This window comes from Octopus bimaculoides, chromosome 3 (assembly GCF_046866305.1).
Source record: "Octopus bimaculoides isolate indiv1 chromosome 3, ASM4686630v1, whole genome shotgun sequence".
Lineage (NCBI taxonomy): Eukaryota > Metazoa > Mollusca > Cephalopoda > Octopoda > Octopodidae > Octopus > Octopus bimaculoides.
In genome coordinates, this window is record NC_142930.1 from 37827170 (window position 1) to 37844669 (window position 17500).

Here is a 17500-nt window from a genome sequence, read left to right on the forward strand (position 1 = left end):
TCAACTTCGAGTCACTCGTAAATTTTGAATTTTTTTACTGTATTTTCTTAAGAAAATACTAAAATCACGTGTCACATAAGAATACTGTCATGCTGATGAGCGGTAAAACCCCGTTGTATTGTTAGCCTTCGAAGTGGGATTTGTCTCTCGTCTCATAAACTTTAAGCATTAAAAAAAATTTCAAGATGCCATGGCGTCAAATTTTCGCCAACATTTAAGTCGAGCGAGAAATTTAACGGAAATAGCAACGTGGATACTGTGTTATAACCCGTAAAAGAGAAAATAAAGTACCACAAATGTCCAGCGTAAGAAGAACAAGATCAACAGGTACAACAAAATGGATCATAAGAAAAAGCAAGAACGAAAACAACTGTAAGGGAGAGAAAGAAGAAATGGAAAATTTCGAACGAAACAACATTCACCGCTTATATATATATATATATATATATATATATATATATATATATATATATATATATATATATATATATATAGTGAAATAGCATTGACAAACTAACAATTTATTTACATTATAATATAATATAACAATCTATAAAAATATAAAATATAACTTAAAAAGAAACATATAAAGCCAACATTCCTTTGAAGGAATTATTTTTTCCTTATTGTTTTATTGTGTGTGTGTGTGTGTGTGTGTGTGTGTGTTCTCCATTAGATGAGGACCTGCTGTGAACCTAGGGTCAAGGGATGACCCCGGTTCAGCATAAGACAACGGACCATATTTTATTTAAAAATAATAATAATGATACTACTACTACTACTACTACTACTACTACTGATGATGATGATGATGATGATGATGATGATTATGACAATACTAATAATAATGCGGAAGAGCGTAGGCTCGAAACGTTAAAGACTTTTTCACTTCCCGAGCCTTATACTAAAACATTTGTTTGTCGTCCACACCACCTGTCTTCGTCTTTTGTTTTTTTTGTGAAATCTCCCCCCCCCCATATATATATATATATATATATATATATATATATATATATATATATATATATATATATATATACATATATATTATGATTAATATATTATGATTAATTGGAATTTATTAATTTACTTCGATTTTAACATATGGATATACACTTGACCCCTATTACATTAGATTTCTTTCAAAGTTTATAGAATATGCAACTGCTTTGCAACGTGTCTTTTCTGGATGTTATTTCTTTGTAAAGAAATGTGTGGCTCAGAATGCTATCCATTAATGTACACATTTATTGGTCAAATTTCATGTGTAAAGCACAAGTGACAATCGCGAAAGAAGATCACAAAAAGCTTTACTCTTCTACATATGTCATATGACAGAAAAGTGTTATAGGAAATAGTGATGTTTATGATACGGTGTTTTCTTTCTCGTTTCATGTTAAAAGAGGACTGAACGTTAACGTTAATTCAAAATATATAATACAAAACAATTGTTTAAATAAATGGCGTAGGAGTGGCTGTGTGGTAAGTAGTTTGTTTCCCAACCACATGGTTCCGTGTTCAGTCCCACTGTGTGGCACCCTGGGCAAGTGTCTTCCACTATAGCCTCGGGCCGACCAAAGCTTTGTGAGTGGATTTGATAGACGGAAACTGAATGTATGTATGTGTGTATATATGTTTGTGTGTCTGTGTTTGTCCCCCCCAACATCGCTTGACAACCGATGCTGGTGTGTTTACGTCCCCGTAACCTAGCGGTTCGGCAAAGAGACCGATAGCATAAGTACTAGTCCTGGGGTCGATTTGCTCGACTAAAGGCAGTGCTCCACAATCAAATGACTGAAACAAGTGAAAGAGTAAAAGAGTAAAGAGTAAAGAGGGTAGATGATTATTGTTTATTATTCTGTCGAACAATTATATTTTCCTTTAGTGCTTGTTTTCCTGCAATGAATATGTTAAAATATATACCTTCTTTCTTAACAAGTTGCTGGGTAAGTACTATAACAAGATGTGTGTAGGCGGTCAGATTCTTTAGCACGCTGGGCAAAAAATTAATGGTATTTCGTCTGTCTTTACGTTCTGAGTTCAAATTCATACAACCATACATGCACACGCACATACATATATACACAAGTAAGAGAAGAGCTAATGTTGCAAAAACTGAGACGTTGGTTTCCTCGAGAATCTGTATATTAGTTAAACATCAGTGAAACAAGTGGAAAAGTTTACAAATTTCGGGACTGAATTCACGAATGATTGAAGGCTAGAGGGGGAACTCAATGTTGGAATAGCTCGTGCATGCACAGCAATGCGCCAACTTCTGCATTCGATCCTCAAGAAAGCAAAGGCTAGTAAAAAAGACATACGCAATTCGGTTTTCACATCTATACTTACCTATGCTCATGAATTATGGGTAATAACCGAAAGAGTACGATCATGAATACAAGCTCCCGAAATAGGATTCCACCTAAGAGTCGTTGGAGTGACATTATTCGACAGAGTGTGTAGCTTAGAGAGCAGAGTGTTTCGCCATGCCCAGTCGTAAAATCTCCGCATAGAGAGTTCATCGATCCAGCACTAAAGTCGTGGTTAGAATTTGAAAGTAACATAGATTCCACAAGCTACCCAACCGTTGGGAGATCTAGAGGCATATCAAGAATAAGAGTGTTGTAGAATATCCATTATTTGAGTTATGCTTGATAAATTAGCTGGAAAATTTAATCACATTTGCTTCTTGTAGAACTTTATGGTGCAGGCATGTGAGTTTAAGGGTTAGGGATAGTGGGCAGAGAAGACAGATTGCAGGATTGATAAATGAGTAATATACACGATGAGTTTATGTGTTTATGTGTGCATGAATGTCTAGTACTATTATTTGAAAGTAGTATTAGTTATATATGCATATTCCTTTCACTCTTCTAAAAGACTTGTCTTTGATTCAAATAGCCACGGCAGCTGATTCTTATGTGCTGGAAATACAGAAACACATAGACACCCAGACAAAGAAACACACACACACACACACACACACACACACACACACACCCACACACACACACACACACACACACACACGGAAGCACTCGCATACACATGTATTAAGCAGCGAGACACCAATAAATAATAACTGACACGAAAGAAAATTTAAGAACCCTTGTTTTAAAAATTTCTGCTACAACACTTCGAGTTATATTTTCTCTTTTATCAATCCTAGCAGAGTAATTTATGAGGAAAATGTTGAGCATAGAGTTAAACAAATACTACTTATATAAATGCAACAAAAAAATTTTTTCTTACAGATTAAACACAGCATGTAACGCAGCTGTGATTATCTTTGTGAAAACCACTTCCGTTTAACTGTTTTAAACTTTGGTACTCTCCTGAAAATATTAAATTACAATGATGTTCATTTCATTTCTACAACAATACAGGTTTTATGTAGCCATTTTACATCAGCTTTAGCCAGTTCGCAAAATTATTATTTTCTTTACCAATAAATATGCAATTAGTTTAATTTCAAAGTTATTCTTCTTTAGAAGGCTGACTGGTTTGTGGACGAGAGCTTGGCAATCATCAGCATACTGTAATTCGAAGAGAGTGGTGGACTAAGTCTTTGATAGCGATTTTTGTCTCCTCAAGTTGATGAGACTGCCATCATGGCAATATCGAATTCGGATGCCTTCTTCAGGGTTGAGGTCGCTGCGAGATAGTGAGGCCACAGCCAAAAGGAACACATTGAAAAGGACAGGAGCCAGGAAACAGCCTTTTTAACACCGATTTGAACGTTGAAGTAGTCAGACTGATCACCACCCAATGTCACACGTGCTTGAATCCCGTCAGGGAACTGGCGTAATTTGGCAAGAAGCTTAGGAGGGCATCCATACATCTGCAGGACATTCCATAGTATTGGCCAGCAAAATAGTATCAAAAGCCTTAGTTAGGTCAATAAAGGCAAACAGGCATCACGCTGTTGTTCTCGGCATTTCTCTAACAGGAGGCGGGAGACGAAGACCATGTTGATAGTGCTACGGTTAGCTCTAAAATAGCATTGAGAATCTGGGATGCTTCCTTCAACGAACTGGCCATGAAGTCGAGAGAGCAAGACGCGTGCCAAGACCTTTCTTGCAACATCCAGGAGTGAAATACCTCTGCTGTTGTTGTAGTCTGAACAATCTCTCTTCTTCTTGAAGATGGTGATTATGCCTGCGTGTTTCCAGCGTTGAGGGATCAAGACACTTTTCCAACAGAAGAGGATAATCTGATGGAGATGCTGAACAAGAGCAGGACCACCTTATTTATAGATTTCCCCCGACACACCATCTGATCCAGATGATTTCCTGTTTTTTAAGTTAGAGAGAGCTGTACGGATTTCCACACGGGAGGGTTCCGTATCCAGCTCAGAGAGAGGAGGGAAATGAGGGAGCTCATCAATCAGTGTGGTGTCTGTAGGATTTATCTTGTTCAGCAAGGAGTTGAAGAGTTCTGCCCATCTGTCACGGATCGGTGTCTTTTCCTTATAGAGAGTGTTGCCGTCTGAAGATCGTATCGGATTGATATGATTGGAGGACGGACCGTACATGGATTTGATTGCAACTATTAGTAGCGCTTTGATTCACGCATTGTGACCTTTAAATAAATAAACAGTATGTATATATATATATATAGATATATATATATATATATATATATATATATATCTTTTACTTGTTTCAGTCATTTGACTGCAGCCATGTCGGCGTACAGCCTTAAAGAGTTTTAGTCGAACAAATTAACTCAGGACTTACTTATTAAACCAAGTACCTATTGTATCGGTCAGTTTGGCCGAACCTCTAAGTTACAGGGACATAAACACACCAAAACCGGTTGTCAAGCGGAGGTGGGGGACAAGAATAGTCACAAATCACGTGCGCACACACGCACAAGCAGCCACGCACACACACACGCACCTACACACATGGTAGATTACGGGTTATAAGGCATCCTTATTTGGTGAAGCGGGATGCCACCAGGGGTCATCGACGATGTGAGTGATTATTCAATCGCACTGATCAGCTTCCACCCGTCTTAATCGGGGCAGTCCCCAGTCAGTAAGGTGCTGATCCACCACGTCTGTCCGCTGCTAAGGGTACATGGAGCTAGGACAAAAACCGAAGAGCAGACGTAAAGCCCAACACCTGGCAAAAGAGGAAGAAAATTGAAATTCACCCCATTGAAACTGGGGACCTTTAATGTCAAAATCACGACAGCCAGAATGGACATTACTGACCTAGTAAAAACAGAGGACATCAGAAAAACGGCAATCATTGACAGGGAGCTTATACGGCTGAATGTAGACATCACTGCCTTGCAAGAGACTAGGGAAAGAAATTACACATTCTTCTGGAAGCGTCTTGTGGGAAAACGAGAGAAGAATCCATGGTGTGGAGTTCGCAGTATGCAGCAGATTGCTGAACAAGATCACTACTCCTCGAGGCATATCTGAGCTCATCACTATCATGGAAATGGAGACTAAAACTGGAAGGGCCCATCTCATTAGTGCCTATTCCCCGATTCTAGCAGCAGAAAATGAGAAGAAAGATCAGTTCTACGAGGAACTTTAGGATGTAATCAACAGTGTCCCAAGGGAAGACCAACACTTTCTCATGGACGATGTCAATGCAAGAGTAGGCGCTGACCACCAAGCATGGCCCAACTTCCTTGGACAGTTTAGACTTGGGAAAATCAATGAGAACGGCCAGAGACTCTTAGAATTTTGCACAAATAACAACCCGTTTAGTGGGTTAATCCACTACTCAGGAAGAAACTATTCTAAGAGTGCGTCTTGCCTTCGAAACGCCTAGTTTTAGAATAGAGGCAGCTGATGAAGGAATAATTCCATAAGTGGCTTTTTGTTTTCCTATGTGTTCGTTCTGTTGTCTGTAAACAAAGCCCGTTTTGTTTTTATGTTCCCGTTCATTTTTCTAACGTCCTGTACCCGAATATGCATCCATATATACATGTAGATGTAGGTATGTACATATATGTTTGTATACATGCATATGCTTATGTATCATTTGTATTATATATATATATATATATATATATATATATATATATATATATATATATATATATATATATATATGTGTGTATGTATGTATATAATATTGAAAAAAATGAAATTGGGTGAATACTTTCTTTTTCATATGTATTTATATTTTTGTGTAATTAAAACAAATGGATCTTTTTAGCATAAGTGAACAATAACTTTATTCAACGTGTTTATATGTACGAAAAATATAAATACAGTGTGTTCAAAAAGTCTCTCCGCAGTAGATATTTAACGGTTTTCGGACGATTCTTGTACACTGATCCTTTACCAACTCCCCAGAACACAAAAGTCTGGCGGTCTTAAATCAGGTGATCTTAGTGACCAAAATCCCTTCGAAATAATCCGTTCCCCCGAAAAACTCTTGAAGTAGCGCCATGGTGATGCGCAGGATGAAAAAAAAAATCACTGCAGGGAGACTTTTTTGAACACCCTGTATAAAGACCTGTTTTCACTGAATAAATAGTTTCGTATTTTAGTTCAACTAAAGATATATTACAATAGGTATTCTTAAGGTGAGTTTTACATGATATATATAAGCTTGTATAACAAAGTGAGAAAGTTAGAAAGAAGCAAGGAAAAAAATGGAGTCACATGATGTTTTGAGGTTTTTGTATTGTAAAAGGTTTAAATGTATTTTCCTTTTTTTAGTTTAGAAAAAAAGTAATATCTAGCTCATCAGAATCCGGACTTACTGATTTCAGCTTCGAATGTTTTATATAATCGATTAAATAACCAAGCAACAAACTACTCGATCGTTTGTTTAATGTGCTGGTTATACAATCAATGGGTTGTTTGTAAGTCAAAGTACTTTCATTGTTATAGGCGACTTTATCAGTAACAAGTTTACAAGGTTTGCCTTTGATTCTGTCTGGGAATTAGTCGTATGCCTTGTGTGTATGTGCGCTTGTATGAGTGTATGTATATATGTGTATGCTTACAACAGAAGAGAAGGATGAAAGCAAATGAAGAGTATGTGTGCACGTGTGCGTGTGTAGGTCTGCTTATATGTGACTGCATATGTATACTCAGGTGAAAGCCTGTGTGTGCTTGCATTTTCGTGAGTTTGTTTGCGTTAGCCATCCGTAACCTCTTTAAGATTTCGGCCTTTTATTTAAGGTCAGTTCAATCTCAGATCTGCAGGAATTTGCTTGTCATCCCGTGAAGATGTAAGGGGAGATAAGGATGGGTTGAACGGGATAGGTGTATGTGTATATGCGTGTGTTAGAGCATCGTCACGCGTGTTTTAGACAAAAGGATTTTGACAAGCGATCAAGCAACTGAGTTTCTAACTAGCGCATTAAACACACGATCGTTTAGTGAGTCGTTTAGTGAATTGATATTCAACCAGTGCATGTGTTATTATTATTGGCGTAATGGCCCTCAGAAGACACAGCAAGATTTGTTTCAACACACGAATTTACGTCAAGAATCTTGCAAACCAAATGCAAAAACGAAGTATGTATACATGTAGTATCGGAAATTATAGAGAACGATTTATTTAATTGTTGTTACTCTTCAAGAAACGTTGTTATTCTCGAGTTAACATGTATTATAAAACGATAGGAATACAAAATATAATATAAACGTTAACTAAAGAAAAGTTACAAACTTTCTAACTGTTTGCTTGCTGAAGATATCCATAATTAATTCGCAAAAGAACACGTAGCGACGAATCCCGCTGAATGTGAAATATTTATGTGCAATTATAGCGAAGTAATGGTTTTAAGATTTTCACTACGATGACCCAGTGTGATCATTCAATGAAATTCTCTGTGAAATAAAAGACATGATCAACATGTCTGATTGTCGTCTATCTATCTATCTATCTATCTATCTATCTATCTATCTATCTATCTATCTATCTATCTATCTATCTACTCGTCTACCTGTCGATCTCTCTATCTACTCGTCTGTCTGTCGATCTCTCTATCTACTCGTCTGTCTATCTATCTATCTATCTATCTATCTATCTATCTATCTATCTATCTATCTATCTTTCTACTCGTCTGCCTGTCGATTTCTCTATCTACTCGTCTGTCTGTCTGTCTGTCTGTCTGTCTATCTATCTATCTATCTATCTATCTATCTATTTACTCGTCTGTCTGTCGATCTATGTATTTATCTGTCTATATATATGCATATATATGTGTGCATGTGTGCGTGTGTATATTTGCTGTACCTGTGGTATATGTAAAGTTGTTCTTCTTCATTTGTATATAGCTGTAAGGCTTCATGCTGACGTATATTTGCTTAATTCGTTGTCTGTTGTATTACTATTAATGTCTTGTTGGTTTTTGTTTTAGCACAGATTCGCTAGCTCTTTCGCAGTAGCTTAATAAAAGCACTGACACCTGCAAAACTGAACCGTAGAAAAGGTAAATGGCATGAAACTGCTATGAGATTTTGCGTCTTTGACTGAAGAGGAAAATTCAGCTGCGAATATTCCGTTGTCGTTGTCTAATTTCCCGTCCGTTTAATATTCGTCTAATCTGCTTTCGTCTAAATCTTCTTGCTATATTCTTTCTGTTCAACCATTCACACACACGCGCGCACGCACGCGCACACGCACGCGCACACGCACACATATACACTGGTCTATATTATATTTCTCTACTTGTTCGTTAATGTAAGCAATATTTAATTAATTGAGAAACTGGATGTTAAACGTAGAAAGAGACTGAAGGTCTATAAATGACACACAAATGGTATATGCTTCATCTGTAAAGAAGAAGGAAACTTCATTATGACCTATAAATTCCCATTCAGATTATCGACAAAGTTGCATCAACTGAAACGCTGTAGCTCAATGTGTAAATGAACTACGTGGGTAAAATGACTAACCGTAAAGAAAGTATCGAAGAAAACGTATTATGGTGAACAAAACTAGAAAAAATTAAAAACTAAGCGAGATTGTAGAAATAGAAAGAATATGATATATAATAACTCAATTTCCTTAATTAATATGGCATTAATACATAAACCCACACTATAATTATGATGAATACATTTCCTTAATTAATATAACATTAATATTAAGAAAAAAAAAAGGGTGATTCAATATGAATCGTTACTTTGTATGTGGTGACCGATTTCCTTTACAAATCATGATATGAAACAGAAGAAAAGAAAAACAAAACAGGAAAGCAAAAACATTATTATTTTTCTTATAAACCAATATCCGTCGGATATTCATTGTAGGTCATCGTAGATATTTGCCCTTAGTGTCAACTGTCGACAAATAATAATTGTTTCTAATTTAGGTACAACGCCATCAATTTAGAGAGGTTTAATCGATATTATCACTTGTACATAATTTTATGAACTTACGATTGGATGAAAACGGATGTTGATATCAGTGGGATATGAACATTGGAACGTAAATAACAAGTAAAAATATCACAACGCACTTCTTTCGAAGCTCAGATGATTCTCTTAATCCACCGTCGATCCAGTAATGACAGTAATAATCAGAGTAACGACTATTGCTCCAATTTCGGGAGCTTACATTAAATAATAGAAGCATTTTAACAGAAATAAAATCAAGGAGTTTTATGATGATTTTGCAAAATTATTCTGCTTTTTACTCATAGAATTATAATTCACTGGACGTCTACTTAGAACGTTAGAAAGATAATGTCACGTCCATGAATAAATAGTTGTGTGGGTTGCAAAAATCAAGGCACTGACATCGCTAACATTTGTCTGATATCACATGAACGCAGTTATATTTGTTCTCGTGTTTTCAATGATGGACCCTATTGATATGTGAATGATATTTGATTATAATATAGAAATATCATCTGAAGGTTTAATATAACCTTAGCGGTTGGCCATGAATCATTTCTACCAAAGCATATAGGAATACAGATTTATAGTTAAAGAGATTCTGTGGCATATATTATGAAGCGTTATCACAAACGTAATCATGAAATACACTGCAGAAAGATTAAGTAGAAAAATGGTCACTGTAAACCATTAGAGAGATATTGGCAAATCTAACAGACAGAAAACATAATAAAAAGTAAAAGAAGTTACTGTGTATATTATGCATTTCGTAAAAGAAAGACACCGTTAATGGAAAAGACACGAGAATTTAAAGATAGTGATCTATAGATAAAATCAAAATGCATATGCGATATGGCATATTGCTGGCCATATTAAAAGAGCTATAAGAGTGAGCATGAAAAAGTAAATTGACCACAACAGGAGTAATCTGCCAGTGTGTTACATGAGCAACGAGCAGCAAAAAAAAAAAAAAATATTTAAGACAAGCCATATTAATACTGGCGTTAGCCATACGTTGTAATGAAAAATAAAGGGTACTACAGACATTCAAACGGGAAAAGCATTTTCCCATACTGTAGCATATCAACGTACACACACATACGCTACAAATATTCAGAATTGCGCACATGCGTACACACATGTGTGCTTATATATTTACACACATACATAGACATATCTATTGATCACTCAATCGATTCATCAATGCATGCGTGCATGCTTGCATCCATTCTCCATCAGTACACACGTATCGATAAATATATTGATACATGCTATGCTAGGTAGCTAGATGGATATCGATATCCATATTCATCAATTTTTTAATTCATTTACCAGTTGGTATCGTCTGGTTGCGATGTCGTAAGCATTTCGATTCCATTCTCGCTCCCAGTTTTTGATAACCATCTCAATTGTCTTTTAAACTCTTATTTAGTATCTGCGCATCTCTGAACGATTGCATCATGTCAACAGGATTTTCTCATATAAAAGGAAGTCTAGGTTCACAGTAATAGTAATAGTAGTAGTAGTAGTAGTAGGAGTAGTAGTAGTAGTAGTAGTAGTAGTAGTAGTAGTAGTAGTAGTAGTAGTAGTAGTAGGAGTTGTAGTAGTATGTTTCGAATCACACGTAACACCTACTTGAAACATGCAAAGCGGTAGCGTAGGGGCATATTTTGATGGTTTAATCATGGTTTTAAAGTTTGACACAAGACCAGCATTTCTAAGGGAGGGTATAAATCAATCACAACGTCATCAGTGTTCAAGTGGTAATTTTTTAACGACCCCGAAAGGATGAAAGGCAAAGTCGACCTCAGCCGAATTTGAACTCAGAAGGAAGAAATGCTGCTAAGCATTTTTTCTGAGTTCTAACGGTTCTGCCAGCTTACCGCTTTATTTTGGTGGGGTTTAATAAATGAGCAACAATGGTAGGCGATGCCTGATGTGCTGATGAAACACGCTTCAGTTATTGCTAAAACGTCTAAATTTTCTCTAAGCATTACCTAAAAAGGAGGATATCAGAGAGGACAAGCCAGCATTCCTTCTTAGGAATTTCAAAAACGATAGCTATTAAATGTTGATTATGCGGTGTTGGGCAGTATACTCTACTGTTGGTTATTGTTTATTTGCACTACGAGTATTTTGAAAGCCAGAAATGACCTGAAGGAGAGTATCACATTAAAGAAGAAATTGTAATTACCTTCCATCTTAAAATAAATGTTGCTTTTATTACATAATTTAACACAACTTATGTGTTAATGAGTGCAGTCGTATCTTATACATGCTACACTTCTATATCTCTTTCACACGCACACACGCACATATATACGCACATATACATCCACGCACACCCAGATATTATTAGTGTTATTTTTATACTAGTTAGGCATGTAACCGTGGAAAGCATAACTGCCAGTAATTTCCTGACAAATTCCTATGAGGAAGTAAATAATTTTATATTATTATCTTCTTTATTAATGTTCATATTTAAGAATATGCATGCATGCACTTATGCACCCATCCATATACAAACTGAAACACAAACAAATTCAAACTCAAATCAAAACAAACATGCAATCAAAAGCTAACTAATATATACTAACACACACCTACGTACAAACATACGCAACACACCCAAACATATACACAAACATAGGAATGAAATTATTCAACGGTAAGACTGAATAATGTTATTGCTATTTCACTGCAATTCAAGCCTATGACAATCCAGCCATGACCGTTGTTTCATTTTCAGAGCAGAGAAGGTTTAATTTTGACTGCTATCTCTAAATACTTATTGACCGCATAGAGTTTCCATTGTTAGCTTATTTCTTTCTTGCAATATACAGTTTGACTTGATCCATGAATTGAATCAAATTAAAATTTGAAATGGAAGATTTATAAAATTAATTGTTTTTATTTTATGCGTTTAAAAAGAAGAAATAATAGATTGGTTCCAGTATAAAGCCATATAAAGTAATGTAACTTTTTTCATACGAAGGCTGTTATTAAATTAATGACAAGAAGACAAATCCTTGTCCGTGTTGTCGTTAAACAATACATTTATTGCGGGATCTATTACAAATAAACTTCCGCAATATGTTATAATATAATGTAAATAACATCTTCTATATCAGCTTAAAATCAAGTTCAATATAAAAATTTGTTGCTAAAAATCTATGGTTGGCAAGATAATTACGTGTTTGGTATTAAATTCTTCAGAATATCACATTCTCTCGAATAATAATCACATATAAAGAACAAAATGTTTTGCTTGTTTGGTTGTTTCTTTCTTGTGTGCTTTTTTTTCATATAAATTTTGTAAGTGAATGTATCGATCGTTTTGAAGTAGGATATTGTTTTGCTATCCTATATGTCGATTCGATTTTATTACCTGGTTGCTTCATTTATTTCGATCATACATTAATTAAGAAATGTGGTATGTATTCAACCGTCTTGCCTTTGCCAGTACAATGGTTTTCATCATGATGCCCAGTACAAGCTTCTTGCTAACCCCATATTCAGATTTTAAAACATTTGGCATTTCACAAACAACAATCACTAGATGTTCTCGGCCATTATTGTTATCATGATAATAATTGTTTCTTATTTAGGCCCAAAGCCAGAATTGGCGTGTAGGGAGTCAATTGTTTAAATCGACTTCAGTATTTGACACGTAATTTATTTTATCGAACCTGGAATGATGAACAGAAACGTTGACTCGACGGGATTTGAACTCAGAACTAAGTGAATCGAAGTTAAGTAACGAAATGTTCACCCAAAGCTTTATTGATTTCCCTAACCCACTGCACTATATAATAACTTTTAATCTAGTATCAAAACAAGCGATTGTTGGGGGAAGAGGCATGATTTGTCAATGACATGGTCTACCGAAGACGACAGTTACTCTACGTTATTGACGTCTGAAGGATGAATGGTACGGTTATTTTTGGCGAGATAGGGGCTGAGAAAGTAACGAACTGGAATAAATGGCGTTAGGCATTTTTTCAGACTAACTATTCTGCTAAACTTTCACTTTTACATTGGCATACGAGCTCTCCAGTATAACAGTTGAAGGGCAGTAGATTTTTCTAAACTACGTTAAATAATATTTATTCAGAAAATATTAATCTTTATACAAACAGAATTCCTGACTCTCCCGCCAAGAAAATCATCAGATTATTATAGTGATTTCTAAACTAGAGGAAGTATGCTCAGAGAAAGTGGATGTATTTAGTTTATTAAACCTTCTACAATACTGTGTAATCTTTTACCCTAAAAGGCTGAAAGGTACATTAAACCTCACTAGGAACTTTAACTAAGGAGTCAAAAGCCGTTGGACATTCTGTCGATGTTTAATAGTCCTTTACCAATTGTCCACTCTTTTGATTTTGTTAAAGTAAATCGATTGAAGACAACACTTTACTAAGTCTCTAAGACTTATATGAGAAAAAAAAGAAAATGATCCTGAGAATAATGATTTGGCCGTGATGCTTGTAATAAAAACAGCTTGACTAATCTATAAACGATATAGGCTCGTCCACCCTCATTACAAGTTTCATCTTGATCTGTTTTTTAAAACTTATTATTATTATTATTATTATTATTATTACTATTATTATTATTATTATTATTATTATTATCATTCAGGTCACTGCCTGGAACCGAACTCGGAATCTTGAGGTTAGTAGCCCGAGCTCTTAAATACTACGGCATATGGCGTAGTGTTTAAGAGCGCGGGCTCCCAAGATTCCGAGTTCGATTCCAGGCCGTCTCCCGTTTCCCCTCACCTACCACCCCACCACCCTACTTCTCCAACGCACCATTCTCCGAGCCTTCTGGCGACTTCAGTCCGACCCCTCCACTTCGTACATTTTCCCAAACCAACCCCTTCCCTTCTTCAAACGAGCCCACAACCTACCAGACTTCATGGTCCACAGTTTCTTCCCAAGCCCAACCTCCCAACCCGGCTCGTTCCCCTGCTCCCCACCACACTTCCGCACTCTCCAACACCACCCTCCTCACCGGCACACATTATCACCGTGAACAGGGATTAATCTTCTCTCTTCGCTCCTTTGCGCCACATGGGCTCAACTATCCTCTCCTTTACATCTAAACTTCATCCCCTCTTCTCTCTTCTCACACCTACTTCCTCCTAGCAACCTCTCCTCTCTTGCTTCGACTCCTACTTCTTCTCTTCACTCCTACCCTCTTTCCCCCTTCCCCTTCTCTCTTCATCGTCACCCTCCCTCGTAACTACACAATCCAACACAATCCAACCCATCCCATCCCACCATACCCCATCCCTTACACCCACTCCTATATACCCTACCGCTTCCCCCAGCCTAACACCCCCACCCTTGCTTTCCCCACATCCCAACATTACCAGACCACACCACACACCACCATACGACACCACATCACATCACACCATCACGCACACACTAGCACTGACCACTTCGCAGCACTCACACCATCATCCACACACCTACACATGCATACACGCACACGTCAAGGTCACCAGCCCTCTTCCACACCCACATACATGCTCTCTTATACACACACGCGCACCTTCATTTTGTGATCACTGCTACTTTATTATCTCCTCTTCTTCCTAGCTCTCCTGTGCGACCCTTCTGTCCAGCTTTCGCCATGATAGATCGCAGACACTACACATTCTTTATTTTCTCTCCCTGTTTCTTTCTGTGTTCCTTTCTGTGGAAGAGCGTAGGCTCGAAACGCTAACAACTTTTTCGCTTCTCGAGCGTTAAAGTAATACATCTGTTTGTTGTCTACACTGGCTGTCTTCGTCTTTTGTTTTTAATTGTGAATTCTCCCTATATATATATTCAGGTAGACAGATAGATAGACACAAACATACGCGCGCGCACGCACACACACACATTCACACACACACACACACACACACACACACACACACACACACACACACACACACACACACACACACATATATATATTAGAATAGAGTTCTACGCACGCACTATGCATTACTGCCGAGCGGTACACATTATTTCCGTTTGATACATTGAAAATACTTAATTTTCTAAATATCATGGTATTTGCTAATTAGCTACAAATATTTTTGTCACACGTGTGTGCCGCAATGCACTTGTTGAGAATGCGTTATGAAAGTGATAATGACTGAAGGATCAGATGTTAATTTCAATAATAATAACTGTAGTAGAAGTAGTAATAGCTTTATTGCTGTTGTTCAACCCTTCGACAGTTCTGTTTAAGCACTTCAATAATTAAATGCATTACAAAAATGACCAGGTTGTGTGTATTGCAGACATTTTGTTTTACAGTATCCCAACACCCTGGTTTGGATTTAACACGCTATAGGATATGAGGTGAGAGGGTTTTGATTTTTATTTCTAAGAGCCACAACATAGTTGGTTTTGCAGCATTTATTTCGTATCATTCACAAGGTATTTCCTGTATATAATGAAATATAAAAGGTAACACACGCACACACACAAGCCACATAGAGAACATTCTACTTCATCAGCTACCCACGTTTTAACACCGGCGTTTCGAAGAGCTTGGGCAGGACGCCTCGTTAAAACGGCTCATCCCATGGACCGCAGATTAAATTTGTATACGCAAATTAAATCTTGCCATGGAGGAATGTAGTGGCGGACAAAAAACAAGACAGGAAAACAAACAGAAAAGGCTTTACGGCCAGACGAGAAAAATTATGTGTATGAACGCTGTGAGGCGTGTGTGTGTGTGTGTGTATGTGTGTGTGTGTGTGTGTGTGTGTACATATATATATATATATATATATATATATATATATATATATATATATATATATATATATATATATATATATATATTCATCTTTGATCGGACAGTTGGGCAAAGTACATAGGGCGTTACTTTGTCTTTTTAGTTACACCTATAAAATCAAGTATGATTAATATAATGAATTGTATATCGGAAGTGCCATCTCGCAAGTATTCGAATTTTTTTTCCCAAAAATTACCTACGTAAAAGCAACACTAACATATCCAGTTTTCCATTGATATTACAAAAAGAAAGATCGGGTACAGGAGGATAAAAGTAGGTATTTTAAGTAACAGGCATGTCTTACGTGGTTGTCTTTGCATAGAGGCTGTCCTCTGCAACTCTCTCTAGCTGAACATTACTAATCTTGCGGGCTTGTGTGTGCTGGTGCCACACGAAAATCATGCGTACCGGTACCACGTAAAAGCACCTGTACTAATGCTGTGTAAAAGCACACAATATATTCAGATCTACACTGCACACCGCACATTAGTTACAATAGCAATGCAAAACAACCCTCTTGAAAAAGGAGTCCTTATACTCGAATATTAAAATACTAGTTAACAGTACTGGCCATCAACCTGTATCGTTAAGCTTTAATAACAGAGATCCGCCACTAGAAATATTTAATCGAACAACTCGATTCCAATACTTAGGTTCGTTTTAAGTCTGGTGCTTATTCTATTCGCTCATTTTGCCGAACCAGTAGATTAAGAGATCAAAATAAACCAACACTAGTTGTGAAACACAGGACATAGCGACAGACACAGACACAAACTCGCCACCACCATATACACGCACATATACAGGTTGCGCGTTTCTACATAGTTTGTTTTCCTACCAAATTCACTCATATTGATTGACCTAGGGTTATATAGTAGAACTAAACTCGATGTGTGTCTGAACCCAAAGCGAGTTTCTTGATCACATATACTCTCTCTCTCTCTCTCTCTTTTTGTCTCTCACTTTCTCACTCTCTCTCTATATCTTTATCTCTATCCCACGCCCACATATTTCACATAAAACGACTTACTTTATTTCATTGATGCTTATGTGTTTTTAATACGTTCATGACATTTAATAGATGCATACACAACCATCTCAATATTGGATATCACTTGATATTTAATACCATTTTGCTACTCCATCATACACAGCGAAACTAGTGTCGCAGACTTTGAAAACCAAGAAGCAACAAATGAATGAGAAACTTTAAAGTGTATCCTATGCCACATGTAGTGATCACGAAGGCCATGGTCGAGTCTTAAGTCTTAGAGCAAAATTTTACTATAATATCAGCAGGTCTTGAATGAAATAGCATAGCAAAGTTAGGTGGTGCCTTTCGTCCATGACCTTTGTGCC